The sequence below is a fragment of the Argopecten irradians genome, chromosome 1 (genome assembly GCF_041381155.1).
Source record: "Argopecten irradians isolate NY chromosome 1, Ai_NY, whole genome shotgun sequence".
NCBI lineage: Eukaryota > Metazoa > Mollusca > Bivalvia > Pectinida > Pectinidae > Argopecten > Argopecten irradians.
In genome coordinates, this window is record NC_091134.1 from 17,964,041 (window position 1) to 17,980,282 (window position 16,242).

Below are 16,242 nucleotides of genomic sequence, written 5' to 3' on the forward strand. Positions count from 1 at the left end.
AACAGATTTAGCTTTCTATCAGGGCAAAATATTCAACCAAACCAAAAAGCGGTAAACATTTCATTGATTAAGGAAATTCCTAAACAAGAGGCCCATGGGCCTTAGCGGTCACCTGAGTTCAGACACAGAATGAAACAAAGACATGCATATAAACACTATAAATATATATATTGGCTCATCAGGCCCTTGAAGTCAGTCAGTGATTTTATAAATTTTTAATCTATGAAGATTATTTGGTTCCATTAAATCTGTGAATTCAGGAGGAAGATTTTTGAAATGTTATCCATTTTGACCCCTTTTGGCCCCACCCCTCTCGCCCCTGGGGGTCGGCCAGGACCAATATGGATATGATGTTAAATGCTATCTCAGGCTAATAATTCTAACCCAGATTGACTAATTTCCTATGAAAACTAAGCAAATAATGTTCCTAAATGTGTTTTCCTATATAAACTATAGTAAATTTGACCCCCTCCCTAGGGGAAAAATCTGAGATCCCAGGGCCATGAAATTCACAAATTTTTGTAAAGGGCCTAAGACCTTCCAATCTATCAAGAGTATCTGGTTCCATCAAATCTGTGAATTCAAAAAGAAGATTTTTGAAAATTACCATTTTGACCCCCTTTGGCTCCGCCCCTCTCTGCCCCTGGGGGTCAGCCATGACCAGTATGGATATTGATGTTAAAATGCTATTTCAGGCTAATAATTCTAACCGAGTTTTGACTAATTTCCTATGAAAAATAGGCAAATAATGTTTCATAAATGTGTTTTTCCTATATAAACTAAAGTAAACTTGACCCCCCTCCCCCAGGGGGAAACATGAGACTCCAGGGTCATATTATTCACAATTTTTTGTAAAGGACTTTAAGACCTTTCCATCTATGCAGAGTATTTGATTCTACCAGTTCCAGAATTTCAGAAGAAGATTTTTGAAGTTTTAGCCTATTTGACCGGTTTTAGGACCGCCCCTAAGGCCCCTGGGGATCAGTCATGGAAAATTTGGTAATAAGATTCAATGGCCATCACATAGGGATAATTCTGACTACAATTGACTAATTTCCTATTATAATGACTAAATAATGCTAAAAAATGTGTTTTCCATATTTAAACTTATATATAGTAAACTTAACCCCCCCCCCCCCTAGGGGGAAACCTGAGACCCAAGGGTCATATAATTCACAATTTTCATAAAACACCTTAAGACCTGTCCATCTATGAAGAGTATTTGATTCTACCATTTCCAGTATTTAAGAAGAAGATTTTTAAAGTTTTAGCCTATTTGCCCCTTTTGGCCCCACCCCTCTGCCCCGAGGGGGTTGACCAGGACCAATATAGATATGATATTAAAATGTTATCTCATGCTTATAATTCTAAACAAGTTTGACTCATTTCGTATTAAAATTGAGCAAAAAATGCTCATAAATGTGTTTTCACTATATAAACTATAGTAAACTTGGCACCTTCCCCAGGGGGAAACATGAGACCCCAGGGTCATATAATTCACAATTTTGGTAAAGGACCTCAAGACCTTTCCATCTATGAAGAGTATGTGATTCTACCATTTCCAGAATTTCAGAAGAAGATTTTTGAAGATATAGCCTATTTGACCCCTTTTGACCCCACCCCTAAGGCCCCTTGGGGTCAGTCATGGAAAATTGGTTAATAGGATTCAATGGCAATCTCATACTGATAATTCTGACAATATTTGACTCATTTTCTATTACAAATGATCAAATAATACTCAAAAATGTGTTTTCCCTATATAAACTATAGTAAACTTAACCCCCTCCCCAGGGGGAAACCTGAGACCCCAGGGTCATATAAATCACAATTTTGGTAAAGGACCTTATGACCTTTCTATCTATGAAGAGTATGTGATTCTACCATTTCCAGAATTTCAGAAGAAGATTTTTGAAGATATAGCCTATTTGACCCCTTTTGACCCCACCCCTAAGGCCCCTTGGGGTCAGTCATGGAAAATTGGTTAATAGGATTCAATGGCAATCTCATACTGATAATTCTGACAATATTTGACTCATTTTCTATTACAAATGATCAAATAATACTCAAAAATGTGTTTTCCCTATATAAACTATAGTAAACTTAACCCCCTCCCCAGGGGGAAACCTGAGACCCCAGGGTCATATAAATCACAATTTTTGTAAAGGACCTTATGACCTTTCTATCTATGAAGAGTATTTAATTCCATCACATCTGTGAGTGGAGAAGAAGATTTTTGAAATTTTAGTCAATTTTACCCCTTTTGGCCCCTCCCTGGGGGGTGGGGACCATATAATTCACAATTTTGATTGGCCTTATGCCTTAGAAGGTTTGTGCAAAATTTCATTGAAATTGCTTCAGCAGTTTTGGAGAAGAAGTCGAAAATGTAAATTGTTTACGGACATACGACGGACGACGCACGACGCACGACGGACGACGACGGACAAAAGGCGATTAGAATAGGTCACTTGAGACTTCGTCTCAGGTGACCTAAAAAGTAAAATATGAAGAAAGCAACAGGGTGTCTTGGATAGGGTTGTGATTTTTGTTTCTTTTTTACCGTCCTGCATGCAAATCTACATTAGAATTACTATTTCAAGTAAGAAACGGAATGAAGTCACAATAATCAAGCGCAAAATAACATAAAATGGAAAACAGAAGTTTCATGACAAAATTGTAATGACGGCCATCAAACCTCCATAGTTCTCCATCATCCAGCTCTATCTGTGTAAGAAAACAAAAAGGATTCTTCGGTACTAAATCAGTCGTCACTACCTGCTCTTCTCAAACTTGTGATCATGCATAAAAAAGCGACTTGAATGACCGACTAGTTGCCGGTAATTGAATGGACAAAGGAATTCCGCTTTTTTTTCTTAGATAAGCCATAATCATTTGCAGTCTCCCAAACGCTTAAGATTTGTTTATTAGATTTACGTCCTATTAACAGCCAGGGTCATTTGATGATGGCATAATTGGATATGTAATTTTTTTATGTGGTTATGGTATATCTCCTTGTAATAGTGGAACTCTTACACTGACGATTAAACCACGTAACGCGTCGCATACAATGGAACTGTTTTCTTAAAGTGAACAGTCGGGCAAGGATGGCTAAAGTCGGTAAAAATGGTGTGAATGTATCCAGTATAATTTCTTATGAAATGGAAAAATAAAATCTCTCGTCAAAATCTGTCTGCGTACGAAGAAATTAATTTAAAGTAAGGAAATTCTAAAACGTCCTCCCGGCTCACTATGTCCGTGGTTACATTTCCACGCAGCCTCGCTTTCAATGCTTTCAACTTTTCTTTACGTTAATGGTCAGAACTGGGAAACTAAGGAGAACTTGACCGTCGTATTAATATGTGAGAACTTTTGGAAGGCCAATGAACGCATTTAGACTGGTTTTCTTTGCCCGACTATCTGTTACTGGCAAATGGGATAAAAGTCTAATCAGCAAATAAACTATACAATAAGTAATAAAATGGCAGAATACATTATATATACCACAGTCCAACGCACATTTTACTTACATTTACCTTATCTGTTTTTTCCATTACCCTCTGCGCAATATCGTGATCCTATTTCATACAGTATTTTTGATAATAGTTTTAAATGTTGATATGGATTCCATTAAAAGATTCTATTAAATATTGCCATCTCCAATTTTGTTAGCGGAAACACACGGAAATTCCTTTTATCATGCATAGTTGTTTAAACTATGATTGATATGTAGCTCTCTACGGTGCTATTAATGCAATTTTCTCCGAGTTCAAAGAGCGTTAGATCACCGATAAAACTTCGTCATACAGATTTCACATCTGTCCTTTACAAATGCTAAAAACTGAAAATGCGTTACGTGTACAATTTTGATAGTTGCCGTTCGCTAATGCATACTAAAGTACACTGGCCCACAGTGATGTATAAAATAAAACAGTTGAATGGGAAGTTCTATCTCCTCTACAATCATCAGTTGTAAATGAAAATATCAAATTTTGATGGCACTGTAGTGCAAAATTGGTGTATTAATGTATCGAGCTTATCAAAGGTTTCATTACGTTCAGCTTTCTTTTATTTATAGAGGGCTTGCGTAGCTTTGCTGTTGCAGGGGAATGAAAGCCGCAGTTCCCTTGAATATGGTCATTCACTAGAAACTAGCGACTAGGTTGCGAACATGTAGCGTCGAGGTTAGGGACTTGTTGAAGTCAGCCAACTTAACCACTTAGCTATCGATATTTCCATTCAATCAATAAATTCAATAACAATTTTAGTACAATCGGTGTTGTCTGCCAAGAAAATAAAGTTAATGTGCATCTTGGTGTAGCCGGTATTTGAAAGCCAGACAAACCGCTCGCGGCTCATAAACGGAATTTCAGATACATTGAGAAGGAAAGATAAAAACCTGTTGAGCGTGTTAGAAAGATACCTTATCTGCAAATATTATCAAAACAACAGCGACATTGTCACTAGTAAGGGAAATACTGGTCCCAGGGGAGGTAAGAGTTTTCACTAAGTTCACGATTATCATCACCACTATCAATATGATTGTCTGGACCGAACAAAAGATCCTATCCTATGTTTCTCTGGTAAAACAAGATGTAAAGGTCGGAGAGAGAAACACAACATACGGCTAAAAGACCAACTTGACCCGAGAATATTTTGGTTCCATCACCTCATATTTGCAGTATATGATTAGACGTTCAGAACAAAGAATTGCGTCTTTTCGTCCAATTACCATTATCATTCATCCAAAAGGGAGTGCAGGCAAAGGCAGTTTGTTTTCTGTGCGTTGGCTACTGAAATCAAATTTCAATCGAATCAAAGCTAAGTCGTGCCGACATTCGATCTGTAAATGGAAACTCATTTTTCCGCATGAGTATGCTTTCTTCTGCTAATTTGAATACTAATAATTTTGTTTGGCATTCCGATAGATTCCATTGAACATAACTACCGGACAGTCAGAAGCAAGAAAAAACAAAAGCTACGCATAACTACTTTGTACGAAAGAATTGAACAAAAATATTCAATGATTGATTAGGTTTTCAAATCAAAACAATGCGCATTCATTGTGTCTGTATGAATCTCAGGAAGGAACGCTGGAACAGTCCTGCATTGGTAGCATAAATGTTCGTTTTCACATCGTACATATATGTCGCCGGTAGGCGTTTTTTTACAAAAGTTCTTGAATTTTATAGAAGTGTTTTTTTCATCGTGTTGATTTCTTTACTTATTAGGACAACGAAATAGAACGTGAAGAATTTAGACGAAATTCATTTTGGCTCGTTCATGTAAATAATAATGAATGGTGTATCTGAAAAATTCTTCAAACGGATATTATCGAACCCATAGACTTTGCCTTTGTTTTAGAGTCAAGCCGCTTCCGGCTTCAAAAAAGTATTGAACTCGTACTTCACTTTCGAATTTTCGAAATTAGATAAGATGTGTCACGTGATCTATATTTCCTGTAAGGAAACATGGTTGTATACACTACACGTAAAGCATTCTATATATTTTGCAGCGCCTACATCTCTTACTGTTTGGGTTGTAAATCTATATATAGTCAATTACAAGCAGACATAAAGTGTTCACAATTAATTACTGTCTAGCGGAGGCAATTCTACACATTTCAGTTTAACAAGTACTGTTAAATAAAGTCACGTGACCAATGCAGTTCCATATCCAAGTTCGCGAAGAGGCGTTTATTGATCCAGAATAGACACTCTCGTTTTATTGGAGGAGTCTGTAGGTCAGAAAATGAAGTGTACTGGTGCAATGACAGTACTGGACTCTAAGGTTCTATAAAACGTTTTATTCGAGGAAGCCGGGCTGTCAAGATTTAATTCCGGATCCATGGCGATAAGGACAAACTTGATCTCTCAGTCTCTTTAATATATTTTTTCCTAAGATTTATTGACGTGGATACATATGAACCGATACTCGGGAACCTTAGACAAATCTGACATCAATTACGATAACAGTTGATTGACTAAGTCAAACAAGTAAAAATATTATTAAACTTGGGAATAAAAATGGTTTACATTGGCATAATTATAAGACATTTAATATACGGATTATATCTGTTTTTGATATACATGTATCAAAATGTTATTTTAAGGCCACTTTCAATTGTCACGTTAAACTTGTTATAGTAAATTTATGACTGCTTTTGTAATCATTATATTCGAATTGTCTGTCTTTGGTTTTGATAATTTAAAAAAAATATGATACGAAGCTAACTCATCGAAGAGTATTGGTAGGATTTTACAATATCGACATGACTTAGGCGTTAATTAAGAGAGAAACTTCATGGAATAATCTGGTTGATTTGTGAACTAGGAAATTAGATTTCCTGGTATGATGCTATTCATTTAGTTGGTAGCAATAATTATTTCCTATGTAAAACCAGTTGACACCAGCTTAAACCAATTAGTAATCGCTAGTAAGATATTGCTAATAAACTCTCATATAGACAGCTTTCCGAATATTGCAGAATTATATTAGGAAAGTGCCTCGGTGTCACCTCAGCATAGCCGATGTCCCTTATAATTACATGGATGTTATTCTACGTTCCGGACCCACAGAGGTTTCCATTAATTAAACCAGAATTAATATCTCGTGTGGGTCGATCAGACAACCTCGCTAAGAAATCCCAATCATACCAACAAATTGTTTGGTCATCTGGCTGGTCGTGAGATCTACATAACAATCGCCAGGACGGTCATCCCGAGACATGTTTTAGTCAATCTGTAGACGTTTATTGTTCACGAGAGAAACCATTACGTGCTTGACCTTGCGTGATGGCTCTTCCTTTAATTTCTCTGTATAATTTACAAATTATCCAAATACTGGTATCGGATTACACGAGTCATCCTATGTATTAACCAGGGAGGGTAAATGAGAGGACTTGTTTTGGTTTATATTGTCAAGTTCTTTTATAAAAAAATTCTCAGAATTATTTTTGTTTCATTTTCATATTGGTATGTTACAGGTTGGCATTTGGTGGGATTATTAGGTGGTTTGATCGACTTTGGACCTACTACTCTTGAAGTTGAATTGGGATATCTCGGTCGTGTGATCGGAACGTTGTATTCAATCAAAATGGGGGATTTATTTTAAAGATGCTCCACCGCCGACAGGGCATAAATGATATTCATCATTTGAACAATAATTGGCGTTTAATCACGTATATATATGCCTAATTAGCACAAAAAATAACATAAAATAATTCAGTTCGCCTTTGGTGCATGCACAATCATTACTTCATTCCATATAGGATATAGTGCCACGGAATTTTTTCGGGATGTAATTAATTATGTTTCATATTTTTAACTTGAAGTAAAATAAGAACGCTCAAACTTTTCAATAGTGGTAATGGTGTTAAGTAAGTATTTTTGTAACCGAAGAAAAATACTAAATCGTCTGTTACTGTTTTTGATAGTGAAGAAATATCAATTGTCAGCGGTTGAGCATCTTTAAGAATTGTTTTGCATTTAAAAAATCAATTGATATAATGTAATATTATTTATTAGTAAGAATAAAAAATGTTTAATGTAAAATTATTTGAAAATCCCGATGATAAAGCCACCATTTGTCATTTAGGCTAAAATTCCTTTAATACTGACATAAATAAAATTGCCCAGTAATCATATCACTGAAATACATCAATAAAAGAAATGCGCAACAGGCTTCACCTTGTGCGAAAAAATATCAATACATAAAGCTAGTGTACATAACATTTTTGATGAATCCTTTTCCTATATAGCGCATTTTATAACAAGAGGCCCATGGGCCTTAACGGTCACCTGAGTTAGAATATATAATGAAAAAATAATAAAACAAATTAAAGACATAAAAACACTATATGCTCTATTGCTGGGCCTTGAAGTTGGTCAGTGATTTATAAATTTGACCTTTTTAGACTATGAAGAGTATTTGCTTCCATCAAACCTGTGAACTTAGAATTATTTTTTGAAATTTTAATCAATTTGACCCTGTTTGGTCATGCCCCTCTGGTCCCCCAGGGGGTCATCGAGGACGGATATGGATGTTAAAATGCTATATCTTAGGCTAATAATTCTAATCAAGTTTGACTAATTTCCTACGAAAATTGGGCAAATAATGTTCACAAATATGTTTTTCCTATATAAACTAAAGTAAACTTTACCCCTCCCCAGGGGGTAACGCGAGACCCCAAGGTCATATAATTCACAGTTTTTATAAAACACCTGAAGACCTTTCCATCTATAATTATTTGATTCTACTATATCCAGAATTTTAGAAGATTTTTGAAGTTTTAGCCTATTTGACCCTTTTTTAGCCCCGCCCCTCTGCCCCCTGGGGGTCGGCCAGGACCAATGTGGATATGATATTAAAATGCTATCTCAGGCTAATAATTCTAACTAAGTTTGACTCGTTTCCAATGAAAATTGAGCAAAACATGCTCATAAATGTGTTTTCCCAATATAAACTATACCGTAGTAAACTTGACCCCCTCCCCAGGGGGAAATGTGAGACCCCAGGGTCATACAATTCACAATTTTTGTAAAGGACCTTAAGACCTTTCTATTTATGAAAAGTATTTGATTCTACCATTTCCAGAATTTCAGAAGAAGATTTTTGAAGTTTTAGCCTATTTGACCCCTTTTGACCCCGCCCCTAAGGCCCCTGGGGGTCAGTCATAGACAATTTGTGAATAGGATTAAATGGCCATCTCATACTGATAATTCTGACAACATTTGACTCATTTCCTATTACAAATGACCAAATAATGCGCAAAAATGTGTTTTCTCAATATAAAGTATAATAAACTTAACCCCCTCCCCAGGGGGAAACTAGAGACCCTAGGGTCATATATTTCACAATTTTTGTAAAGGACCTTAAGACCTTTCTATCAATGAAGAGTATTTGATTCTACCAAATCTGTGAGTAGAGAAGAAGATTTTTGAAATTTTACTCAATTTTACCCTTTTTGGCCCCTCCCACAGCCCCCTCGGGGGTGGGGACCATATAATTCACAATTTTGATTGGCCTTATGCCTTAGAAGGTTTGTGCAAAATTTCATTGAAATTGCTTCAGCAGTTTTGGAGAAGAAGTCGAAAATGTAAATTGTTTACGGACATACGACGGACGACGGACGACGCACGACGACGTACAAAAGGCGATTAGAATAGGTCACTTGAGACTTCGTCTCAGGTGACCTAAAAATAACAAGTTCCTGTACATTTTGTAGCAAACATATACCGTCCTCTGTATTTTTCTTATATTTACATAACACTGACTTTGAAAATATGTTTTAGGGTGTCATAATTGTTACGTTTTACCGAAATTGTTTGTGTTACTTTGCTGTGAAACATAGAGTGACTAGTCTATTACACAGATTCCGCCCACAGACAAAATGGTTGTGCGACTACCACATACTCTCGCACTAAAAGCAAGTTGATTTCAGATTACATGAACTCAAAACTTTGGATCCTAAAATGGCGCGAGATGAATAAAGGACATTTAAAATTTAGAATCTATTGGCATAAGCCAAATCATTGAAAGCTAATGACATGAACATTAAAATATCTGCAAGCTAATCTATAAGATTGAAGAGATTCCTAACTTTGGTATCAGCTATTGCTAATCCATCTTGTCGGTAATTGCATTTTGGTCACAGCGCCAAATCTCTCCATCATTTAACTCCAGCTCTAATCGAACTATCAACAAATCGTCTCGGGAGTTTCCCTGTGGGATGGCCTTAGGATATTCGCTTATATTCTATCCAGGAGCGAATTACAGTCTGTGTGTATTTGGTTGTATCCTAGTCCATGTGGATTATTTTGCAATGGATTCTTGTTGTATTGGGCTTTGATACAGAACAATTTTCTTGTATGATACGGATAAAGTCACACGTTTATTTTTAAGACGCTTGATTGATTTTAAATAGTGTCGTCAGACAATGTATTAAACAGAAAATGTTAGATTCAAACGTTTATATAAAGCGAAACCTATATCTGTGATGTATTCAAAGTACATAATCATAACAGGCAGCAGTAGCCGAGTGCTTCCGCTATGTTATCACTTGTCCTCCATCTCTGGGATTAGAGTTCGACAATGGTTTCCCTCCGGATACTTTAAGCTTCTTCCACCTCCTAAACCTGGTTTATCGTTAAATTACAAGAAAACACAACGAGGCTTTCTTTTTGTAACCTACAATTCAAAACGTATTTCAAATATTTTAAATTCAAAAGTTAGATTGGCATTTTATGCAATACCATTGGCATTCTATGCAATACCATACTTATTTCAGAAATTATTGTCAGTAATTTTTATCAGACAAAAAAGCAACGCTTCTATTCTCACTAAATTTTGACATCGACATGTTCGGATGTCAGGTGCTCGCAGTAAGCTAGGATTTTTGCTGCTATCACAACAGATATGTAAAAATAACCTCTGACAAAAACGATTTTTCACGCACCAGTCTGATCTATATTTAGGGAGATAAAATATCGCCTTTAGGTGAAATGATGTATAGTCGTTTACTAGGGTAGCTGTGTATTGCGGGATTTGCATAGCTGCAAAAGCATTAGAGTCATATACAGTCATAGACTGTACTGCAACATCATAGGGATAAAAGGCCCACTCGCGTTGTCTAGACGGATAAAGTGTATTTCTAGTATGAAGTGGTCATCAAGATATTAAAATGATTAATACTTACGCGACCCTTACTAGAATAGACAGGTTTAATCGAGTCATCATCAAGCTCCTCTTCGTCTAAATTAAATAGAATGCAAAATCAATCTACGCTAGTGCTGGACACATTAAAATGTTTAATCAAATAACAAACATTCTATTGATTTAAGTCTTCCAAAATGTAACAACAGGCAAATCATAGGCTTCAAAATAATTAGATTCAGTTTGATTAGCTTTTGTTCAAGTCCTACAAACAGCTACCAAATTATGGCTATTTGATGATTTCACTGTGTTCTGTTGAAGAAATGTGGAGAGCACAGAGAAAAGGTCCAAAGCGACATTTAAATTTGAAATGATTATCGACACATCATTCCCATATTTCAATACAGTTACCGATACCTGGTTTGATTCAAAGTCTAACCACTAGAGTGCCACATAGTCTATAGCCAAAGAGGTTCACTACTGTTGAGTGTTAAAGAGTTAAATTTTATTTTTAAAATCTGCGAGTTCGTCAATTGCAATGGCGTCTCCAACAATAAAAATGGTGTCATTGGGATTTGAAAGCGTTATTTGAAATGTATACATACATAGCTGTAAATTATACATAGTTTTACTGCAAGGGTGCAGGTAGAGGTGTAAGAATCCGTCTCCATGAAAGCTAAGTCCACGTCCCGAGACTGGGTGCACTGGTCTCTTGCGGATGCACACCACTTTTGGGGGTGTGATGTGCGTCCGCGTGATATCAGTGTAGCTGAAGGCTTTCACAGTAGCTCCAATTTGAGCCAACCTGTTTGCCGTGGGTTGCATCTTCTTCCGGGGGAAGAAGGTCCTGTTGGTTGAATAGGTTTTGCTCTTTTTTTTCTTCCTTTTTTTAACTGCTACACACTACTTTGGCTTCAGGCTCCGGTTAGACGACAGGTAATATGGGCCCTGTATTATCAATAGGCTGGTAATGCCGAGCCCTTAGTTCTTATATTTCCAAGAAGGCGGTTGCTTAGGGTAAATCGCGAGTTTAACTTGAATTGTCTTGAATCTGATCGATCTTGTGGGTGTACTTTCAAAGACTTGACTTGAATTTTGTTTGTTCGAATAGCGAATAGTAATAAACTCTGGAAGATGGCTTCCAAAAGCCAAAAAAGCACTACAACCAAATTCTCCCCAAAAGGAACAAACCATAAATCAACAAACAAAAACGGTACAACAAACACATTCCCATAGTTTCTGGTCATACACAGATTGGCAAGCCTTGCAGGTTTATCGACTCTAATATTACGAAAGGGCATCAAAGGCATTGCTGGCCATGTCAAATATGTCAAGCTTTTGGGATCGGGTGTTGTCCTAATAGAGGTTTTCCGGTAACGTACGCGAAAAGAATCATGACCAGAAAGAGTGGGAACTTGGTCACAACACACACCTTCATTTTGACGTTCGCTACACCAACGTTACCAAAGAGCGTAACTGTTGCTTACCAGCGTTATACTGTCACCGTCTACATACCAAATCCATTGAGGTGCCGTAACTGCCAGAGGTACGGCCATCATGAGAGCAATTGTAGACGGAAGATGGTATGTCAGTATTGTGGCCGTGAAGGTCATGACGAAAGAGACAACTGTTACATTGTCGGCCTTCATTGTGTTAATTGCAACGGTGATCATGCTTCTTCGGCTCGAGCCTGTCCTTCCTGGACTCGGAGGAGGGAGTTATTGCGGGTCAAATACACCCGTGGTGTGTCTTTTCCTGAGGCTAGGAGGATGGTTGAGAATTCGGACACTAATGTGTCCACCTATGTGCAGATCACACGCGCAAAGACACCGGTTGACAGTGTCACCATCAAGTATGTCTCGGTCCAGGCCTTAGTGGATAGGGTGGAAATGGGCATTAATGTCCCAGACGTTGCAGCTACTGAAACCTGCAAAGTAATCGTAAGGGACCCGAAAAGGTTCAAGTCTGGAAAACCGAAACCGCAAAATAAACCACCAAACAAACCATAACATAAACCACCTGCTGGGCCACCTGAAGATAAAACGCCAATCCCACCGGCGTCTCCAGGACTTATACAACACCAAGCATAAGAAAAAAGTTACCGCCGCTTGTAATAGACGTGCTTTATCTTCTCCGTCTATTGACTTTAAAAAGCTCCCTGATAACGCCAAGCGACCAGCAAATACACCACAGCAGGAGCAACGGCAGACCAAAACCACCAAGGGAAAGCTAGTGAAGCTCCCCACACTGAACAACAATCCCAGTAGGGGATCACACGACCCTATCCTTGGTCGGAACATCTATGATGTCCTTTCGGACGACAGCGAGTTTGGTGGCAGCACATTTATCGCCACCAAACAACCTACTTCAAGTAGTCCTGTCAGTCCGACAAACTATCCTCAGGGAGTATCATAGTGACAAACACTATCTTACAATGGAACATACGCGGATTTAAAGTGAACATAGAAGAATTGAAACATCTTATACAAACAAAGAACCCATCCATATTCTGCCTTCAAGAAATAATGCTGAAAGACACCATCAATCTCAGACAATTTACACTATACACAAAAACTCGAACAACAGGTGGCATTCAGCTCATTCAGCTAAATACCACCTTACAAGCTGTTGCTATGTCCAACTCTTCTCCGAAAAATAAGTCTGTTCTATATATTTACCTCCAGATACTCTATTTAGTTGTGATGAACATCATGGGTGACTTTGGGGCTCCCCAGGCACTGACGATAGAGGTAGACGTATCGAAGAGTGAATTATATCTTTATAACACCGATGCCCCAACATATTTACATCCTGCCTCTGGCTCGCTTACCCACATTATCTATCGTTTCGAAATACCAGAATTGCACGAGTCCCTTGAGAAATAAAGGACTCTGCTGCTGGACCAGACGAAATTCCATGTATGTTTTTAAAACAATTACCAGACTCTTCACCAAAATGTCTTTTAATTATATTTAACCAAGTTTACTCTTCTGGCAAAATGCCCGTGCCTTGGAAGGAATCTACTATCATACCCCTGATGAAGCCCGGGAAGGATGCTACTGATGCCAATAACTATCGTCCTATTTCATTGACGAGTTACAGTTGTAAAAATCTAGAACGTATGGTAAATAAAAATAAAATAATAAAAAATAAATTAGTTTGGTTCCTGGAATCAAACAATATTTTAAGTCTTTTAAGTCTAACGGCTTTAGAAACCACAGGGGAACGGTAGACCCCTTAGTAAGACTAGAAACATTTATACGAGAATACCAAGAAAGAACATCTTGTGACTGTATTCTTTGACCTTGAAAAGGCATACGACACAACTTGGCAATATGGAATGATGGAACGATCTCCGTGATATCAGTATACGTGGTAATTTGCCAAAGTTTATTTCAAATTCTATATCTGACAGGCATTTCAAAGTTCGAACGGGTTCAACTTATTCAGAAACAGAAACACAAGAAATGGGTGTCCCTTAGGGTGGTATCCTGTCTGTCACACTGTTTGGATTAAAAAATTAACAGCATAACCAAATGTCTTGGCCAATTTACGGAAGGGTAATTATTTGTGGATGATTTCTTGATCTGTTACAGATAAAAAACCCATACACTTTATAGAACGATAACTACAACAATGTTTAGGCAAATTACAAAATTGGGTGACGAAAATAGCTTTAGATTTTCAAGATCAAAAACTGTCTGTATGCACTTAGTCAAAAACGAAAACCACACAATGATCCTGAACTCACACTCAACGGAATTAAAATTCCAGTAGTTGAACAAACTAAATTTCTTGGACTAACATTTGATTCGAAACTGTCCTTTGTTCTACATATCAAACATCTGAAGGATAAGTGCTCGAAGGCGCTGAACATTCTACGAGTTCCTTTTCATTCTGTCTGATTGGGGTGCAGACCCTGAAATGCTTCTGCGTATCTTTCGGGTACTTTTTAGATCAAAACTTGACTACGGCTTGATTGTCTATGGATCGGCTCGCAGCTCCTATCTACAGATGCTTGACCCTATACAGAATCAGGGACTGCGTCTCGCACAAAGAACGCAAATCCTCCTTTCGGAAGTGCATTACGGCTTTCCCTGATCATGTTCAGATCTACACTGACGGCTCAAAAGATGGTGATAATGTTGCGGCAGTATGCTGTACATCTAATCACTGCTCCTCTTACCGACTCCCGGATGTTGCCTCCATTTTCTCTGCGGAAGCATGTGCTATCGGTCTGGCGCTTGACCATATCGAAGAACACCGCATTGAAAAGGCAATCATCTGTTCCGACTCTCTTTCGGTTCTTCAGGCTTTGAAATCAAGAAACCTAGATACACATTTCGATTATCTTCTAAAACTCAAATCAATCATCTCTAGACTAGATTCTAGTCATGTGGGTATAAAGGGGAATGAAAAGGTCGATAACAGATTTGAAACTGCATTACACCGACATCAAACCTTACATTCAGTCAGCCATTAAACACCAGTGGCAACAAAGGTGGTCTACCGAAACAAATAATAAACTGTTTAAAATAAACCTACACTTAATCCTAATTTGTCCAGTCGGAAAGACCGCAGAGAGGAAGTTGTTCTCTCTCGGCTCCGAATTGGACACATATTTTACACATTCCTATCTATTAAAAGGGGAGGATCCTCCTACATGCCATGCATGTGATTCTTCTCTCTCAGTGGAGCATATTTTATTGCATTATATTGAATTTAAACACATACGAGATAAGTATTATGATGTCATCGACATGGACATTTTGTTCCATGCCGTGAAACATAATCGTATTTTCAACTATCTCAAAGAGATCGGCATTTTTAACAAAACTTGAACGTTTTTTTCATCTTATCTTATATTCATATCAACGCAACACTCATCGTTTCGTCAGCATTGTGCACGAGTTTTCTCATGTGTTTTAGCCAAAACTATTTCATCCTATGCAATTACTTTTATTAAATCAACATTTACAATTTCGTTTTAGTTTTTACTTGCCTTTTTCTTATCCTGATCTTTTAGATACAGTCCTTATTTATATCCTAATACTAATGCCTGCCTTGTAGTTTGTTCTAAACGACCCTAGTTGTCGATGGGCCGTAAAACTCAAACAAACAAACAAAAGCGTAAGAATCGTATCTGTTGTCCCTATAAAGAGGTATGACGCATATCGGTCCGTTTCGACCCCAAGCTGACCTTTTTCAAAATCCAAAAATAAATATGAAAATACATATGTGTGATGATTCTGAATACATATACAAATTGCACCATCGTGAGATTAGCGACTTTTGGTGGGGGTTTTCCCGCCTATTTTAAAAACAATGCTTTAAATACAGTTCATCAGAAGACCAACTTATACTATTGGTATTTTTAATCTTTGTAGTACAATAGTACTTCCAAATCTATTCCAAAAGATGGGTCCTTCGATCCTCTCGTGCCGAAATACGTGATTGATAGAATATTTTAATTTAATAACATGGAGACTGCGTATTAATTAATATGAGAGGAAATCAACTTATCAGTCTCAGATGATTCGGACGTGGCATTGTGTGTTGAATGATCAGGATTTGAATAACTAGCATGTCTGTCTG

At 37.4% G+C, this 16,242-nt stretch overlaps 1 protein-coding gene across 2 annotated transcripts in view; it reads right to left on the reverse strand.

Moving 5' to 3' along the window:
- The window catches only part of LOC138319403 (putative N-acetylated-alpha-linked acidic dipeptidase), a 254,988-nt gene that overhangs the window by 229,349 nt on the left and 9,397 nt on the right, over positions 1-16,242 (reverse strand). For both annotated transcript variants that reach the window (XM_069262551.1, XM_069262540.1), the window contains exon 2: positions 10,691-10,746. The gene's annotated coding sequence lies outside the window, so the exon portion shown is untranslated. The remainder of the gene's footprint in view (positions 1-10,690; positions 10,747-16,242) is intronic.